The 18,745-nt window shown below is 40.3% G+C and overlaps 1 long non-coding RNA gene across 1 annotated transcript; it reads right to left on the bottom strand.

The window, feature by feature from the left end:
* Positions 1-15,490: 15,490 nt before the first annotated feature.
* Positions 15,491-17,713, bottom strand: LOC121051019. The gene is made up of 3 exons (XR_005804819.1): positions 17,325-17,713; positions 16,795-16,856; positions 15,491-16,664 (listed from the first exon to the last, which is right to left on the bottom strand). It is a non-coding gene; the product is annotated as an uncharacterized LOC121051019 (long non-coding RNA).
* Between the last annotated feature and the right edge of the window lie 1,032 nt (positions 17,714-18,745).

Below are 18,745 nucleotides of genomic sequence, written 5' to 3'. Positions count from 1 at the left end.
ATACCACTGAATGCTTGGGAGAAGGCAAGCAGCAGCACCTCTACTCCTTCTGCAACCGCTACTATGACGTTAGCGAAGAGTAAAGAGAAAGCCTTGGTTATTGGTGGCAGAGACAAGACCATTCCATCGGGCTCGCAGAAGAGCAAAACTCTGAAGTTCGGTGAAGGCACTCATGCTGATCCTGTCATGTTTTCTCAATATAATAGCGATAGAGCAGAAAATGTCTACCAAGAACTTTTAGGGAATTACTATGGGATTGGTCAGGCGGGCAATCCGATCAAGATAACGGCCTTGGCAAAAGATGTGTCAGGACTAGCGATTACTCTTCAGCAGCCCAGTTTCTCCAAGACCATCCGCCTTGGGGAGGGCACAACGACTGCCACCACGCTGCTCCTCCTTTGCAAACCACCCACCAAACTGTGGCTGCGCCTTCTCTGGGTCCAGATTATGTAAGACGCGAAGAGGTCTAGGAGATGATCAGGTTGGCTAATCTTAGGGCCCACCTTGATGGGGTGTATGAGGGGCCTTTCCCCGCCACATATAATGCTCGCACATTTTCCTAGAGGCTATAAAAATATCATATTTTCTACTTTTTCAAGAGAAGACACTGAGAACGTGGCAACTCATCTGGCCAGGTTCAAAGTGTAATGTGGCCAGTACCAAAATGATGACAGCCTCAAGTGCAAAATCTTTGGCACTTCTTTGTCTGGAGCCGCCTTTACATGGTTCTCCAAGCTTCGACCAAGGTCTGTTGCAAATTGGCCAGCAATGGAAAAGCTTTTTCGAGAAACCTTCGGAGTTATAGAGCCTGAGATTGATTTGACTTCCCTTACCCAGATGGCTCAATAGCCCACTGAGTCTACTGTTGCATACCTCCAGAGGTTCCAGATTCAGAAAGCCAAGCTGAACATGGTCTTACCAGAGAGAGAACTAGTCAGGTTGGCGATTAAGGGCTTAGAGCCACGCCAATGGAAGAAGCAACATGGCAGCATGATCAAGTCCATGGGAGAACTTATTACGGAAGTAGGTAGCTTCGAGCATCTTCTCCGAGAAATAGATGCCTGGAAGAATGCGTCCAAAGGGACGTATATCCCCAGAAAACACAGTACAGTGGCTGCTTTGAACTACCAGCCAGCCACCTATGATCCCTATTATCAAGGTGAAGAAGTTTTCCAAGAAGAGGATGAAGAAGAGGAGAATGATGTCTCTGCCTTTGAGTTAACCGGAAGGAAAAACTTGGCCTTGAAACAGTTGAAGTTAACCAAGGAACCAGTCAAGCTCAAGTCTGTAGCCTTTACCAAGCCTGAGTTTGCGACATATACATATGATGCCAATAAGGCACATAAGATTTTGGATGAAATGATAGCCGCGAAGATGGTGAAGACAGATTTTGGACCCTTCCCTAGACTAGAGCAGCTGAAAGAGAAGAAATATTGCAAGTTGCACAATTTGTGGAATCATAACACGGTTGACTATGTGAAGCTGAAGGATCAGATTCAGGTATGGCTCGATAATGGTAGTTTGCAGGTGGAGTCTCTGGCGACTGCTGCAGCACTGGTGGATCTGAACCTGTCACACCCCTAATTTCAAACACAATAATAATACAATTACATCAAATATATAGCACCAGGCGTGATGATTCGAACACCAATACTAATTAGCTAAGAATTTTTTTTTTCCCTTTAAACAAGGCAACCAACAATGTCCTGAACCCACAATGTAAATACAGACTCGATCTTTAGAGTCACATATTACATTAAGCAATGTTTACAAATTAAACTGAAACATCAATTCAATAAGTAACTGCACTCACTACGCTTATACACAGTGGAAGACTATAAGTGCGTAGCACAATTAGGTAATAAACCTACCATTGTAACAGCAAAGAAAATCTACGGCTTCAACCACGCTCACCCTAACCTGCAGGATCAACCCCTACACCGTGGAATAGTGCACCGGGTTGCAAACACAAACCCTGTAAGCTTTTGCAAGCTTGTATGAGTAAACTCAAAACCAGCAACAATAACAGCATGCTTAAGTCCTCTCAACCTAACAGTCAATAAGCATATTTCACAACATCAACTATCATTTCCACATATTTCAATAACATGCATCAACAAGGCTATTCATAAAGGAATCTATATGCTCATGTCTCAATTCATCATTCAAATCCATGATCATAGTTAAAAACAAAACCCTTCAAGTAATGTTTGAAATCATATTTACGCTCAAAGGAGAATCACAAAATCATATGATCTACGATAAATCCACTTAAATCTACTTGAGGAAGCAACTCACGCATTGTTTTCTTTTCCAAAGCTCAACACCATTTTCTTGAAGAAAACACGTGTCACTTTGTGACAAATCATATTAATTGAAATCTCAACAATTCAATTATGAAGTCAAAGTCCCTCTTGGACAATAAAAGAAAGACTACTCTCATGACTCTCTTTTAAAACACGTACTCTTGAGTCTCCGGTAACCCGCAGTTACCCCCACGAAGTACCTTGGTAGACAGACTAGAGCTCTAATTGATCGTAACCACTCGCCTGACCAAAGACGTGATTCCCGATTTCCTTGCCTTGGTCACCATCTGCGACCTGTCACCATCTGTGACCTATGATTTTCAGACCTCGTCTGGTCTTAAAATCAAACATTAAGGTCACCATTTGTGACATTTGAACGGACCCATCTAGTCTTCAGACCCCGATCTCCACAGATCAAAAACATTTTAAAAAGTCGCACTGGACTTAAAAATGTTACACTGATTACGATCATCATCTGTGGCCTATTCCCAGTCACCATTTGTGACTCAATCTCGATCACCATCTGTGACAAAGATCAAAACATTAAGCGAGTCGCACTGAACTCAAAATGTTCCATGAATCTACTCAAAGATTTCCTAATCTTGCTCACCATATGTGACAAGATTAAAACATTAAGCAAGTCGCACTAGACCCAAAATGTCACACCAATCTCAATACTTTTCAAAACAATAGAAATCATAATTTCCAAAATATATTGTTTCCCGAAAAGTCACATCTCAAAACAATAACGTCAACAAATCATGCATATTGTTTTCATCACATATCATAAGAACATATATATTTCACGTAAATATATACGTAATTATTCACTCAGGAATGTCACCAACACCAACTATAGTTTGTAGTTAACTAAATAACTCCAAAAACAATAAAGGTGACTTTGTTCGTAAATGAACTGTTAATGCTTTAGATTTGGCGGTAGCCAAGTCTTTACTAACGCGGGTCATTCGATCATAGCTAATTATGCTTGCATATGCAAATGTAAGTACATGAACATTATGAGATTACTCACATCTGAATCCAGCTACGTCTTCACACATAAACCGAGAAAAGCACTAATCGCTGCAATCCACTCAACACACTTTCCACGTACCTAATCACATCAAGGTCACATTTTAATACAACTTGTGGTACGAAAGCATCTAATTTCAAAGCAACGATTAGAGTTCGAATCCCCAAATCGAACTACAACCCGAAAGTAACGCCAATCAAGGCGAAACCTCATCCGAGACCACCCAGAGTCTCCAGAATACATCTACGATCAATATGCCGAAACCATAAGTCAATCGGACAATCGAATCCACATGGATTGAAAATCGAACGGTTCGAAACTATAAAAATTATAACATATTCATTCGATCACCAAAAATTATGTATTATATATAGAAACGCTCGTATCAATGAGTAGATGATATATAAAATCTGAAACTGTTCCTTACATGGCCGGAACGCCACCACAGGCGGTGGTGCACCGCCACCGGCCAAACTCCAAATCACAAAAATCAAGCCATCCAGAAATGTTCATCATGAAGAGTAGAGCAACTTTCATACCTGGAGTTAAGTCTGATTTGGCCTAGATCGTCCTAGATCGTCCTAAATCAAGCTTGCAAGATCGACAAATCGCTGCCGTCTGATCAAGCTCCAGATTCAGTGTGCACCGTTGATCTTATCTTCCACTCCACACACAAAATAGTCCTTCAAGGCTGTTTTGAGGATGTCAAGAGGATGAGGAGATTCCAAAACCAAGAAGGATCGGTAGAGACGTCGTTGGAAAAGTGGATTTTCGACCGGGTCAGTCTGCCACAACTGTTCACATATGCGATCTCCACTTTTCGGTGAACCACCATGCAAACCAACACCACAGGGCGAAGCACGAGGCTGGTCTAACTTGGTGTCGGCTTGTCCGGTCGCCGGAGGTGGCCGGAGGTAAGAGAACTAGCAAAGTCGGATCAGGCGGGTACGTGTTGGGTCAGCCAGAATGTAGAGAGAGTTTCGGTTTCTGGAATTTTCCGGAAACTGACAAAAAAGGAAACTTTGGAATTATGAAAGAATTTCCGGAAAAATCCAATATATACTAAAATAGAAACTTTTTCCAATGACCATAACTTCTTCATACGAACTCCGATTTCCACGTTCCACATGTCCACAAACTCGTATCGATGCGTTCTACAACTTTTGTGAAGGAAGTTTTCTGAGAAACCCAACGTATAAAAATTCAACCTTTGCACCCCCCCTAAAACCATACTTTTTGAATAAAAATTTGTCTGAAACACTTTCGCTCCATCCACGAGCCACATACTCGCACCAACAACCATTAAATTAATTCCAGAAAATCCTCAAAAAATAATAACTAATTTCTGGGGTATTACAGAACCCTTTCCCCGACACTGGGATCAACATGGTCGATGTAACTTGGACCAGAAAATGCCAGAGGAAACCAACTCTTGATTTAACTACCAGGAGTCAGGAGGAGAAGAGTGAGGAGGAAGAGGCCCCAGCAAAGAAGCAGGCTAGACCTATCAGCGAAGCCTTACTGGTGGTCCTATGATGCAAAGAGGAGTGTGGCATCCAAGTGTCACATGAAGATGTCGAGCAGACATTTCATTCTGGCTCTTTCCCACTAATCAAGTGAGCTTCGCCTTTGTGAAATTTTGGGCCTTCCAACCCCAGAACAAAGGACATGACAGAATCAGCTCCATCCCCAAAGGATTTTAACCTGTTTAGGAAGTTGAAAGCTGCCATGGACGAAAAGAAATAAGTTGAAAAGAGACAGGGCGAGCGCATAGATATCCTGACTAACCCATATATACCGCCTTTTTCAACATCCTCTGTCAAGAAGGGAAAGTGGTACACCAGAGAAAAAGGGAAAGCGGTAGAGATCAGCCCTTCTAAGAAGAGAAAGTTGCAGCGCAGGTTTGGAGAAGCTAAGTGAACACTAGAGGCTCTGGATCAGGGACTGATTAAGCCTTCGTAGTTAGTCAAATCTCCTGAGCAATACCAGAAAGAGATGGAGGCACTGGTAGCTAATCCTTTAGTAACTCCCTGTAGCTTCTTGAAACAAGCAAACTCAGCGCTAGGGGCACCCATGTCCAATGTTTTTTGCAGGATTACTATGGAGAAGACACCACCACCAGCTAAGAAGGAAAGCTCGCCAACTAGGCGGCCAAGCGTCCGACGCAGGTTATTTCGTGATGAGGCTGAAGCCAAATCCTCAGTGTTTGAGAGACTAGGGGGTAAAGATCATACCTTGGAAGCCTTGCAGTGGAGACCCAAGACGATTCAAAGTAAAGTGGTCGCGGCTCCAAATAAGGCCCCAACAGCGAAACAGAAGTCAGAATAGCCGAAACAGGTTTCCAGGGTATAGGAACACAAGCAAGCTGAGACGGTGGTGCCCGTAGAAAAGTTGATGGTCGCCTTGGTAGCTAAGCAATTCAACACCGAGATCCCAGTTGATGAACCCAAGCTCAACCTCGACGACGACATGGACGAGACAGAGATAGTTGATACCTTCTGCAACATGGTCTATGTGCTGCCTGCCAAGTATGCCCTACTGGTAGCAGCGCAGGAATGTGTAGAAGCTGACACAATTGGCGAGCAACCATTGCAGATCACGTCAGCTGCGACGACACTGGTAGAAGAAGTTGTATTCCTAGAGACAGAGGAAGCTAATAGTAGGGGCTTCTTTATGAGTTTCACAAGACCAACACCTGCCATGGTACAACACATGTGAGCCTTGTATATCACGGCGGAGTTTAACGGTACTAAGGTCAGCAAGATAATGGTTGACACCGGCGCAGCTGTAAATGTTATTACTACGAGGACCATGTAGTTGTTGGGAATCAAGAGGGAGAAGATCCAGTCTACCTCTCTCACACTGAAGAACTTCATGGGTACAGTTTCCTGCAAATCAAGGTTGGTCCCGCGGAGGGCGTTTACGTGTTCTTCGTTACGGATTGCTATACAGCCTACAACGCTATACTAGGTAGAGATTGGATTCATCAGACTTACAGTGTTCCGTCGACTCTCCATCAGAAACTGATCATGTGGAATAGAGTGACAAATAAGGCAGAGGTGATTAAAGTGGATCCTCAACCCTTCCCTATCTCTGCTAATTATGTAGATGCCAGGTACTATTTGGAGCCCATTACTCCATTGCAGGTTTGTGGTATTGACAACAAAGGCCACCCCACAGGGGTAACGACTTCTGAATTGGCACAGTGGGGGCTCACACTGGCAAAGGAGTACCTGGAGAGGCCTGGCCATGCTGTGCCCTACACAATGAATAATTAATGGATCACGACCTTCCTGAGGAAGGGATAGAGGCCTTCCACTCTTTGTACAACAGGGTATCCTCATGCTTAGTGTAAAAAGAGGCCTACGATGGAGTCGCAACATTAGAAGTGGTTAATGAAGAGATATTCGACTGGGAAAAGGAAGAAGAGGAAATCCAGCTCGAGCCAGCAGCGCTATATGACACTCCTCCAAAGGTCAGGGACCCTACCAAGAAAATCAATCTGGGAACAACCACTGAGCCCATGGAAGTGGCTATTAGTTAGTACTTAGAGCCAAGTTGCCATAATTTCCAAGTATTTGATGCAGCAAGAGCAAGAACTAACTTGACAGTTGTGTGTTTTACCACAGGACTGAATGTTTCTTCATAGTCCAAACCATACTGTTGTGTATATTCTTGTGCCACTAATCTAGCTTTGTATCTAGCAACAGACCCATCAAGATTTTTTTCATTTTGTAGACCCACTTACATCCCACAACATGTCTGTCTCTAGGTACAGGTACAAGAGTCCATGTTCCTTGTGCGATTAAAGCATCAATCTCCTCTTTCATAGTATTTTCCCAATACAATATTCCTACAGCAGCCCTATAGTTACTAGGTTCTGAAGCATCTCTGATTTCACTGACACATGTAAATCCTGAGAAGAATGCAAAATGATCATAAGTTCTGGTATTCACAGCAGCAAAGTAGCACTTATAATCTACAAAATCTTTCTTTTTTGATGATTCCGGCCTTGCTTCGAGTAACCATGTGATGAGAATTATCAGGTAAACATCCAAAAATTTCTTGAGAGGTCTGTAAATCTTCATATGCATGCCCAACAGTATCCTCAGAAGAAGGTAAAATGACGTCTAGTTGTGCAGGAGTTAGGACAGGCAACTCTCTATTTGCGCTTGAGGAAGTAGCAGCAGTAATATCATGAGATTGCGGTGGTGATTCAAGAGGTTCATCAGATGGATTATTATAAGATGAAGACGCAGGGACCTGATTTGATACAAGTGAATGACTATTGGTTTCAATTGCACAATTCTAAAGGTTGGATGATGATCTAGCAGGAATAAGTGTAGGAATTGACACATGAGGATTAGAGAATGAGGAGAATGTATGACTAGAATTGGATATGGACTGAAATTGAGCTTTGAAAGGAATTACAGTTTCATCATATATCACATGCCTTGTGATAATGAGTTTGGCATTATTAGGATTATAACATAGAACACCCTTGAAACCTAGTGCATATCCTAGAAATACACATTGCATAGATCTTTGTTGCAGTTTATTGGAATTGTAGGGTCTGAGATAGGGATAAATTACACAACCAAAGATTTTCAGATTGCTAATATCAGGGTGTTTGTTATGGAGTTTGGCATAAGGAGATTGCATTTGCAGTACTTGGCATGGCATTCGTTTTATGAGAAAACACGCATGAGCACATGCGTAGTACCATAGTTGAAGATTAAGGCAGGCAACTCCGGCAAGACATCTGTTGCAGATTGAGAATAGTGGGCAGCAAGGTGATCACCTGGCTAGCTGAAATGCGACTTGAATTTAGACACTTATGCTAATATGATCTTTGCTCACAAACATAAAATCACATACTCGATGAACACATACATATAAACTAAAAAAAAGATCAAGGTTTACCATTGATATCCCTAGTGCTAGCCATTGAATTGACCTGTAGGCTGCAGCTGCAAGAACAAGGATGGTATAGCCTTTTGTTGATCACCAAACTTAAGCTTCTGTATGGGCAGAACTCATGCTTGTAACTCGTGGTGATAACAAGATCGATACCTCTTATTTATGTAGAACAGTTAACCCTAAGAACCTCCCATAAAGGTATTTCTTAAGGATCAAGTCTCCTAATAAGAATCCCAATGTATAACATTTTTGTAACACTTTCTTGTATTCTAACACTACTACAGAAAATGAATCAGACGACACCTCTCATGCGACGCCACACTGTTTTCCGTGGTGTGAATCATTTCTCATTATTGAGACGACGGTTGTAAAATTTCCGTCTTCTAATATGAATTCAACCAACGGGGTGTTTTTCATATTGGAATTATGTATTGCTTTTGAAGACGTTTATAAATGAAAGCGTGGTGTGAGGTTAAAATAGTTATAGGGCGGCAAGTTTCCCACCATATGGCACTACTTAAATTTCCCCAGCATATAGTGGTGATACCACGGTTAGCTTAAAACTGTGGTCTGAATCCATAGGTTTGCAAGAGAAAAACATGCCCACCAACATTTCCCCCCAATTATTTCCTCTCATCCTCTCCCCCCAACCCATTTCCCTCTACCCAGGCAACAATAGGAGGCAAACTGAAAATTTTAAAAGTAGCATTCACACAACAGTTATGTGAAAACCATTGTCTGATGGCTTGCACATGAATCAAATAATAGCTTATCCATATATGTGTGCCAATGAGCCACCATTCCGACCAAATTAGTACACTTGAAAAAGAAAAAGAAAAGCAGTAGACCCACAACACAATAGCATTTACTCCAACAACTCCGATACCATAGCATTCACTCTCTTCGACACAGCATCTCTCGCTCTCTCGACAACTCTCCTAAAACAAACTCTTTCAATATGTTCTTTTCCCGACCTCCCCTCTTGCCAGTCTCCAAATCTCCTCATCTCTATTGCACCTAAGATTTCTCTATGTTAGTTTCAATATCCAAATCTCCTCATCTCTATTACACCTGAGATCTACCTTTCTCCATTCCTATCTCAATTTGTACATCTCACTCACTTCAGATCTCATCAGAAGAGAGATGTTGGGTATGGGAGACAGGTATGTGGGCACAAGACGACGTGAGGATCCGAAGGCTGGAGAAGCAAAGAGAAGCTGAGATAGGTTTCCGAACCTGACCTCAGATCTTCGGCCATTGCCTCACTCGTGGAAGCCCCTTGGCTAATTAGGGTTTTGGGATTTGGGGAAACTGGACCCTGAGGAATTGGGGATTGTAGGGTTTGGGAGGATGGGTTGAGGGTGTAAAAGATAAGGTCACTAAGGGTGATACCGAGGGAGGTGAAGGAGTCGTCGGGAGAGGTGGCGTGGAGGTCATCATGGTGGTTGAGGGAGAGGCGGAGAGAAGAGGAAGCATCGGAGATGGATTCGGAGAGGGATTGTTTGAGGTGGTAAAGAGAGCAGAGATTCGGGACCTTGATTTAGAGAGTCTGTTTGGACTTAATAGCAGGTCAATTATCATATATCTTTCAGATTCTGTGTAATTTGAATTGGGTTTCTGGTTTTCTTGGTTGGGTTGCATCCTTATTTTGATTGGTTTTTGATTGATTTAAAGTGAGTTACTAGATCAAGAGGAGGAATTAACAAATGGCTTCCACTTTCTCTGCATAAAAAAGTAGACTGTCATCCTAGGGATTAAAGGGAACAACAAAGACATGCCCTTTTCTGCAGAAAAGATAGGTACTTTGTGTTATCAATTTTTCATCCAAATTTGATTATGAACTCTTTGCACTGGTACGTAGTATTGCAATTTGTTGGTGGGTCACACATGAATTTTGTAGACTGATGGCTCTATTTTTTCTTGCTGAAAATGGTGCTAGCTTAGGTATCTCATATGGTATTGTGGAAGCTGTATATATCACCGGCTTCCCTAAAGAATCCGACCTCAAATTGACCACTGCCACTACTAAACTCAAGCTTCCAGAAGGTTTGACTGGCCTCCTCGTCAAGAACCTATACTTATCCTGCGATCCTTAGTTCCTTACATGCGAAGCCGTATGACCAAGCAGAAGGAAATGGGTGAGGAGGGGGGTAGGTCTATCTGGAACACATTGACTCTCTAGAACTCTCTACATCTCTCTCTAAGTCTCTTAAGCATAAAAGAAACTTGGGGGATTCAGGGGGGCCATTCAAAGAGAGAAGAAAACCAATCCGTGTTGTTCCAAATGGCCCAACTCCGTACCAGATATCTATAGAGGATAGATGGAGCAAGAGAGAGACAAGGCTTCGGGGTCAGGGTGTTACAAATGGTATCAGAGCTTAGGTTCATACCTCGGACTGGGGGTGAGATTTCTACTTTATAATTGTTTATGTCCGTTCTTGATCTCTAAAATTATATATCCATTTCACCTTGACTTGCTTGTATTTCATAAGTTACTTAGTCACTTCATTGATAAGTGCTTGAATGCCTGAATGTTTGAGAGTTATTTTAAGCAACTTTTAACTTTTTCTTGGAGTGGTTTCTCTTGAACTTGTCAAGTGCTATTGCTACTAATACTATATTTTCAGGTGAATTTGATGCTTCACAGTTTTAATGTGTGTTTCATTTACAGTTAGAAGTGATCTCTTGTAATTCTGGAAGAAAACTACATATTTGCTATATACAAGTTGTCATTTAGCGCCTTACGAATTGTTTGGAAATTTATATGATTCTTTTGATTGTTTTAAATTTGGTTAGGCTATATATTGCTGTTATTTGTTTATAATATTGCTCATGGATTGTTGCATTGTGTCTTGAATATTTTTACTTGGGCACCCAAGATGTGCTAGCTAGGACTTTTTGCATCTGCGATGCAGTGCAATTGCTTATGTGCTTCTGTGCTTACATCTTAAAGTTTCCAGCTGCCCATCAGACCATTTGTGTGAGAACCAGCACGATAGGCCCACTTATGTCCAATCCTTCACACCCGGCTCGGTCAGTACTGCTCCCTCCACCCTTCACCGTTTTTATAAAGATATATATCCCTTTTGTTTATTAATTCTGTGTAAAGTTTCCTTCTTTGGTGATGTGGATCTGATTTGATGAGAAATTTTTAATTCGAGGAGTTGCACAGGATAATGATATAAAATCCTAATGCACGAGTGGATTTGGATTAAAAAAAAAAAGTGTGCTTTTTTCAGAGATTTACATGTCTGTGTGAAGCTAATTAATTAGAGAAGATGTGGTTTGATTTGAATGTTGCAGCCTGTAACTGGTTTTGTTACTTACGTACAGACCCCCCAAGTCTATTATGTTGATTTGATTAATCATAACCCCTTGACTTAAGTTGGGGCATTACTTTTTTGTGTCACTGTCACTGATTGTATCAGCTCCTTGTTATATATGAGCATATGTCGGAAAAGTTTCATGCTAAAGTCACAAGTCAACAGACTCTGTCAATATTATATTTGTTTAATGATTATATATGCTTCCCTCATGAAATTATTCTTTATGTATTGATCTCTTGTCAAAGTCTACTGGTTGTTTGGGCTCATCTGGCCTATTCATATGTTATGTAGGTATGCCTGGAGTGACTGGTTATGCTGGTTTTTATGAGATCTGCTCTCCTAAGAAAGGAGAGACAGTCTACATTTCAGCCGCATCTGGAGCGGTAGGTCAGCTTGTTGGCCAATTTGCAAAGTTAAAAGGTTGTTATGTTGTTGGGAGTGTTGGAAGCAAGGAAAAGGTGAGTCACTGGTACTCCACAAGACGTGCATATATACATACTAAAACTTTATTCTTTGGATAACTGCTAAGCTTATTTTCTTGTATGGTTAGCAGCAGTGAGGCAGCGGCGGATTCTAAGAATGTTATAGCTGCCGTAAATGTAAGTACTTGGAGCACCAAATAAGAATATTTGGCTGCTGTATAATTAGCACAACAACTTCCTGTATTTGGAGCACTGCAACATCCTATAACTCTTTCAATGAGAAAGCCCCATTACTGTTCTTTAGGCCATGGAGAGGGCCAATGTTATGAAGTGAAGCCTAATTTTGAAGACAAAAGCTAAGAAGAGCAGGAGATCAGTGAATTAGAACTTGACTTGGATTTTTTTTTTCTGTTATCCTATTTTGTAGATACAATTAGCATTATCAGACCCATTTAGATTGTTATGGGATTATAACAACTATTTATTATGATTAATTTTCTATTCTTTTGGTCATTTTTCATTCTAGAATTTAAATCTTGCCATTACAACAACAATATATAGAAAAATTTGTCGTATGATGAGGATTATAGGGTGGAATCAAACAAAATTTCTACAATTCACATGACGGTTCTTACTGATATCATTGTTGGATACACACATAGACAACAAGTAAGCAAAAACCATCATCTCAAATGTCACAATACAACAGTTAGAGTTATATCTGTCGTGTGAAAGTGCGCGCACTGAATTTTTAAGTCATCACACCACATTTTATGCTGGAAGAACTATCGTGTGTATACAATTTACATAACGTCTTAAAAATAAAAACTGACTTCTAAACAACAAAGAGACAAGGCTGAAATCCTAAAAACTGTGGTATGAGTAGAAGTCACACCACGCTGGAATCCTAAAAACCGTGGTATGAGTAGAAGTCACACCACGACATATTTCTGTCGACAACATGTCGGCAGATCTGCCTGTCCATCAGACAACGGAGTCAGCTGCAAACCGTCGACTCAATGATAGGTATACGACGGTTAAAAACCGTCGTCTGACAGTGTTTCATCAGACGACGCCTCAATAGACCACGAAAATGCAAAATGTGAGACGACAGTTTTAAACCTTTGTGTGAAGCCTTTTGTGTAGTAGTGTAAGTAGTGGATTCCTAACTCTAATGAATAGATAAACTGACAGGACCCGCCCCGGATTTCACCTTGAAATCCAAAGTGGCCCTGCGGGGCCCACCTTAGAAGAAATTCTACCAAAAATTTGGCGGAACTTCCTCTAAAAGTGGACTACCCAAAACTTGTAGAAAGACATTTACACTTCTAAAATAATCCACCCTTATTCTTCTGGAGCCACCCTGCTCCCTATATCACAACATCTCCAACAATTCTGAACTTAAGAATATTAATCTCATAGGTTATTAGAGCAATCTAATGTACAGGCGTACAAGAGAATAGAATACAAGATAAATGACCGATACTTTTATAATGCGGAAGCTATGACAGCTATGTCTCAACCTCATGTACGCTCGACCTCAAGCTAAACTGGCCTGCAAACTGGACATTTAAAACCGAAGGGTCCAGGGGAAAACATATAAAAAAATAGTTAGAGTGAGTGGACGAAAAATAAGTAATTTTGAATGAATAAGTAAAATTTAATGCTTTCCCAAATTATTCTCTAAAACCTCGCATGCAGTAACAATCTTGGAAATACTTTAAATCATCATCTTTATTGCACACTTAATCACGTAAAAAATAGAACATCTTGCAATCTCTTAAAAAAATCTCAACCTCAATCCTTATAAAAACATCATTTTCAAGAGGCTCGTTTGATGACTAGAAATGACTGTTGTCTAGTCATCTCATGTCATCAGGGAGGGACTGCCACCCAGATGACGTATCGAAAGGGACTGCCAACCGGATTAGGAGGCAGTGGGTAGAAGGGACTGCCAACTAACCACAAGTAGTTAGAAGGGACTGCCTACTAACTACCTCATGTCATCTGGAAGGGACTGCCAACCAGGTGACTCACCGGAAGGGACTGCCAACCGGGATGTAGTCTGGAAGGGACTGCCAACCAGACTATTACCTAGAAGGGATTGCCAACTAGGTAATATACGCATGCGCTGAAGATAGCCTCCTCAATAAACTGGGCACAACCTCTTTCAATTACTTGCTTTCGGAAAGAAACTCGATATTACTACAATAAATCATTAATAATTCACCGAAAGCATAACTCAAACCTCAATATCTCAATAAATCCTCGAAAGCATAAAACACATATTCTGTAAATCAATAAATGCTTTCGGAAAGAAATCTCAATCTAACTCAAGATAGATAAATGCGGAGCTCAAAACTCAATAAATCTCGAAAATTTAATCATGCTCAAATATTTGCTAAATCCTTCGTACTCGTATATCATCATAAAAACTTATATTTGAAATCAATAATTCTCATAATATTTTCTTAATCAATCACTTCTCGAAAATCGTTTTCCAATTCAATAACTCATAAATAAATAGCTTGAAAAATCGATTAAAAGTCTTCAGGAAGGAAATCCACTAAAAATCCCGTAACTCATAGAGCGTAATAAATCTCAAGAAATCAAGCTCATAAAATCATAATACTCAATAATTCAAATAATATATTAAACCTCGATCCGAAAATAATAATATACTGCATGTACATTGATACGCTAAAAACAAGCGCGCAATTTAACCCTGCAAGATGTAGCCGTTAGCAATATAGAGTAAGTAGGGATCGTTCAAGCCAGGGATTGAGGGTAACTTTATAATTCACACAAAATAAAACAAAACTAAACTAACTAAAGCACAAAACAAATAACAAAACTAAGAAAAAGAAAAACGTCAAAGAGGGAAAAAGATGGCAGTACAAGATGGGGATAGAAGGGTGCGTTGCAATCCTAAGTTGAAACAGATTTGGGGTTTTTGATTTTAGGTTTTGAGAAAATAAGATGGAGAACATGTTAGAGACTCGGAAATCCACCACCAATTACTTTCGAACAATGTTAAGTTAACCTAGTTTCAATTACTAAGGTGTGAACAGAAACCAACCAAGAAACAAGTCGGAGCAGATCATGTCCCTTATTAATGTTTCCCTAATTACTTAGTCTACGTGAACGCACAATAGCTAAGCCTATCAAACATGCAATCAAGGTATAGAACGCTATCCTATCAACAACACATAAGTGTCAACATATTTGAAGCATTAAGATCTCATGGAAACGATTGATTATAGAGTTGCAGTCTAGTGTGGAACGCCTACCTAGCATGCTCTTCTAGTTGTTTAAAACATCAACTTTTGTTCAAAGCCTTGCATACTTATGGATTAGAAAACAAGACGATTAGGTGAATTATTTTCTAAACCTAGCTCCAATTACATGCATAAATCCTATGTTGGCCACCATAAAACAAACACATGTAAAAGTTTTCAATCAATCGGAGATAAACAACCAATCCACACCAAAGATCAGGAAACTAAATTTAAACAAACATATGTTCTACATAATTGGGGCTTCAAACCTCGCCCCTAACAAAAAGTAACTAGCCACACATCGTCTTAAATTCAATAATTAAAAACATGAGTATCAGATTACAAGATGATAAAAACCGTAAAAGAGCAGAGTATGAGAGCCACGAATTCACTTTTAGGCAGCCTTAGATGCAGGCAATCCTTCAAGATGGGGCACGGCAGTAGCTTGATGGAAGTGGATGGTGAATTGCACGGTTTTCCTTCTTGAAGACTTGGGAATTTTTGAGACTTTGTGTGCTAGGGTTTGGGAGCAGAAGATGGCGCTGTAGGATGGTGTTTTTCAATGTGTTCAGAGCCTTTATATATGTAGAATACACAGCCCAAGTTTCCTTTTCCAATTCCGCTTTGAAAGCCTCTCCTAGTTGCTTGAGAATTACTCTACTTGGTGCATAATTAAATGATTTTCAAGCCTTAATAATCTTCCCAAAATCTTGAGGAATCATTCTACGACTCTCCTTCATATTTGCAGCAGCAATAACCTTCCAAAAATGCACCCAAAATTCGTCCACAAAAGATATCTGCCAAACAGTCCTGTTTCGACTAGGATTCGATTTCTGACTCTGAAGCTTCTTTCTTGGACAAGGAACGACTTCGTCTTGACAAGTTTCTGGATGGTTCTTGACTCCCACGTTCTATAAGACATCATATCATCTAGAATGATCAATAAAATTCTGGAAAAACTCCAAGAAAATCGCCGGAAAAGATCTCCCAAAAAGCTTCGTGAAAAGCTGACAGTTTCTGCCTTATCGGGAAGCTTATTTCGACTTTGATTTCCTACTGCCTCGTTGACAATTTTGACCAGTTATTTGGCTCTTGTTGAAGTGTAACATTATGTATTCAAGGATCGCTGGCCCTTTCTTCATAGGTGCAGATGGAATGATGCAATAATTGCTCCTCAAAACCGTTCCCAGAAAGCTGATTCTGAAACTGCAGTATTCTGCTTTGCAGCAACTGTTTTGCACAATGAATTCCGTGGGCTTCCCTTGTAATTTCTGGCCAAAAGGTTGATAAAACTTGGTCCTCTGCATTAGTACTTCATGATCTATGGCTCCATTGCTCCCTTTCAGCTCCTATTTCTCTTGAATCACTCCATGAACCACCTAAAAAGAAAACGAAGTTAAAATTGACTTTTTAAAGAAAATAGTTAAGAAAAGTATAAGGGATTTCACACTATATTCGTCGCATTTATGCTCCTATCATACATTTAATTTAAAATAAATGTCCACTCACAGTACTATTTAGGCGATCATGCATACGAGTTCCTTCATCGAGTAATAGCTCAGTATATCGGCCTGTACACAATTATAATTCGTGATTAACAATCCGGAATTAAATACGATTCCAATGTCCTATTCTCATAAATCAACATTTCTATTTCTTCTTTGATTAAACCAAAACTTTATCATTTGCATCAATTCTTTAATTGAAGGTTTCTAGGGCAAAACTGAGAGAAATCCAATAATGGAATTCTCATAAATCAATAACCAAACTATTGAACTTCGGAAATTCCGATTAATATCCAAACCTCCTCCAATTTCCACCAAACACCTATCCATAAATTCGTAACCATATATACTACCCAATAGACCAAAACAACTCACCAGGAAGGACCAGACGTGCCCTCACGCGCCGCCACAGGCAGCTGCGCCTGGGCCCCACGCGCCGCCGGTCAACCACCATATCTGGCTACCAAATTTTATCAGCATCAACAACTCAACATTCTAAGCGTCTTTCATAACTGTGGATAAGTCAGAAAATACCTCTAAGTGGCCGAACAATTAAGCAAACCGAAGTAGAGTAAAATTTTCTAATTATGCTTTCTTCCTCCACGCTGCAAATCGCTTCAAGGTATTTAGGGAGCTTCAAGTACACCTCAAGGCGCTTCTAAAAAGCCTGGCTTTCGCCGGAGGTGGCCGGAATTCAGGTCAACGGTCACTTGCTACAGTAAACTTCAAGGACCCGATGAGTCATTTTCCGGCCAAGCCGCCGTGAGCCACCACCGTAGGGGCCAAGAGGAGGTCAAGACGAGTCCGTAGCCACCGGTTTCACGCTTTTTGGTGGCCGGAAAGAGAAAGCAACCGGTGTTGCAGAGGAGAGAGAGAGAAAACGCGCAGAGGCGAAAGAGAGAGCGTGCGGGAGGAGAGAGAAGGAGAAAAGAAAGTTACCCGGCCTAATAGTAAAAATTTCAAATATATACTACTTATTATAAACAGTAACTTCACATTTTCGCTTATAACTTTCACATACGAACTCCGATTTTTACGTACCACATATGCACGCGCTCGGTTTAACGTCCTTTACAACTTTCATGAAGAACATTTTCTCAAATTTCGACCCAAATAAAAAGTCAACTTTTAGGACCCCCCTTAAAATGTCAAAACGGAGCCAAAAATTAAATGTAATTGTCGTTTACCCATCGAAAGACTCGTAAACTGATAAATTTAGGTTCGGAATGTTACATAAACTATGACATTAGATTACTAGGTTGATGTTTATTCCATATCCATGTTGTACAGGTTTAACATTAAATCAATTACCATATTAAATTAAGATAATAATTTGATAATGTCTATATTTTTCTAACAGATATGAAAAATTAAACGTTTATCTATTTTTTTGGAGACTCATGAATTGTAACATTGTTTTATATCCACTCCGCAAAAATAAAAATATGCCATATCTCTTAGTTTTGATTTACTCGAATGACATCTTGATTGACCATTTCCTTACAACATACTGAAATGTTGCTGTTGGAAAGAATGTTAAAATCCAAAGGCAAGACATTAGTTTCTGTTCACAAAAAATAAAATAAAAGAGGTAAGATCCTTAGTTGCAGACTAAGAATGGTTAGGGAGGAAGGCAGTCATCTACCTAGCTGAAATGCGACCTGAATTTAGACACTACTTTCTCCAGATCGTTGGCCATGAGAACGAGGAATTCAACAGCTTCTCCATGGTGTACTTTGACAGTGAACATTGATAAGGGAGGAAAAGAGGTCCATGATGGTCAATCTAGTAGTTCTTCTCCATAGAATTGTCCAGGCTTTAGCATCACTCTATCTGTGCTATGTTTCTTCTCTAGGTATGCATTTCCCTTCACAATGAATAACATCATATGAAGTGGTTTTCCCTCTTCAATGATATTCAGATAATTAAACACCTTGGTTATAAGATGCTCAGAG

The sequence above is a fragment of the Rosa chinensis genome, chromosome 1 (assembly GCF_002994745.2).
Source record: "Rosa chinensis cultivar Old Blush chromosome 1, RchiOBHm-V2, whole genome shotgun sequence".
Classification (NCBI taxonomy): Eukaryota; Viridiplantae; Streptophyta; class Magnoliopsida; order Rosales; family Rosaceae; genus Rosa; species Rosa chinensis.
This window is presented reverse-complemented; position numbering and strand designations above follow the sequence as displayed.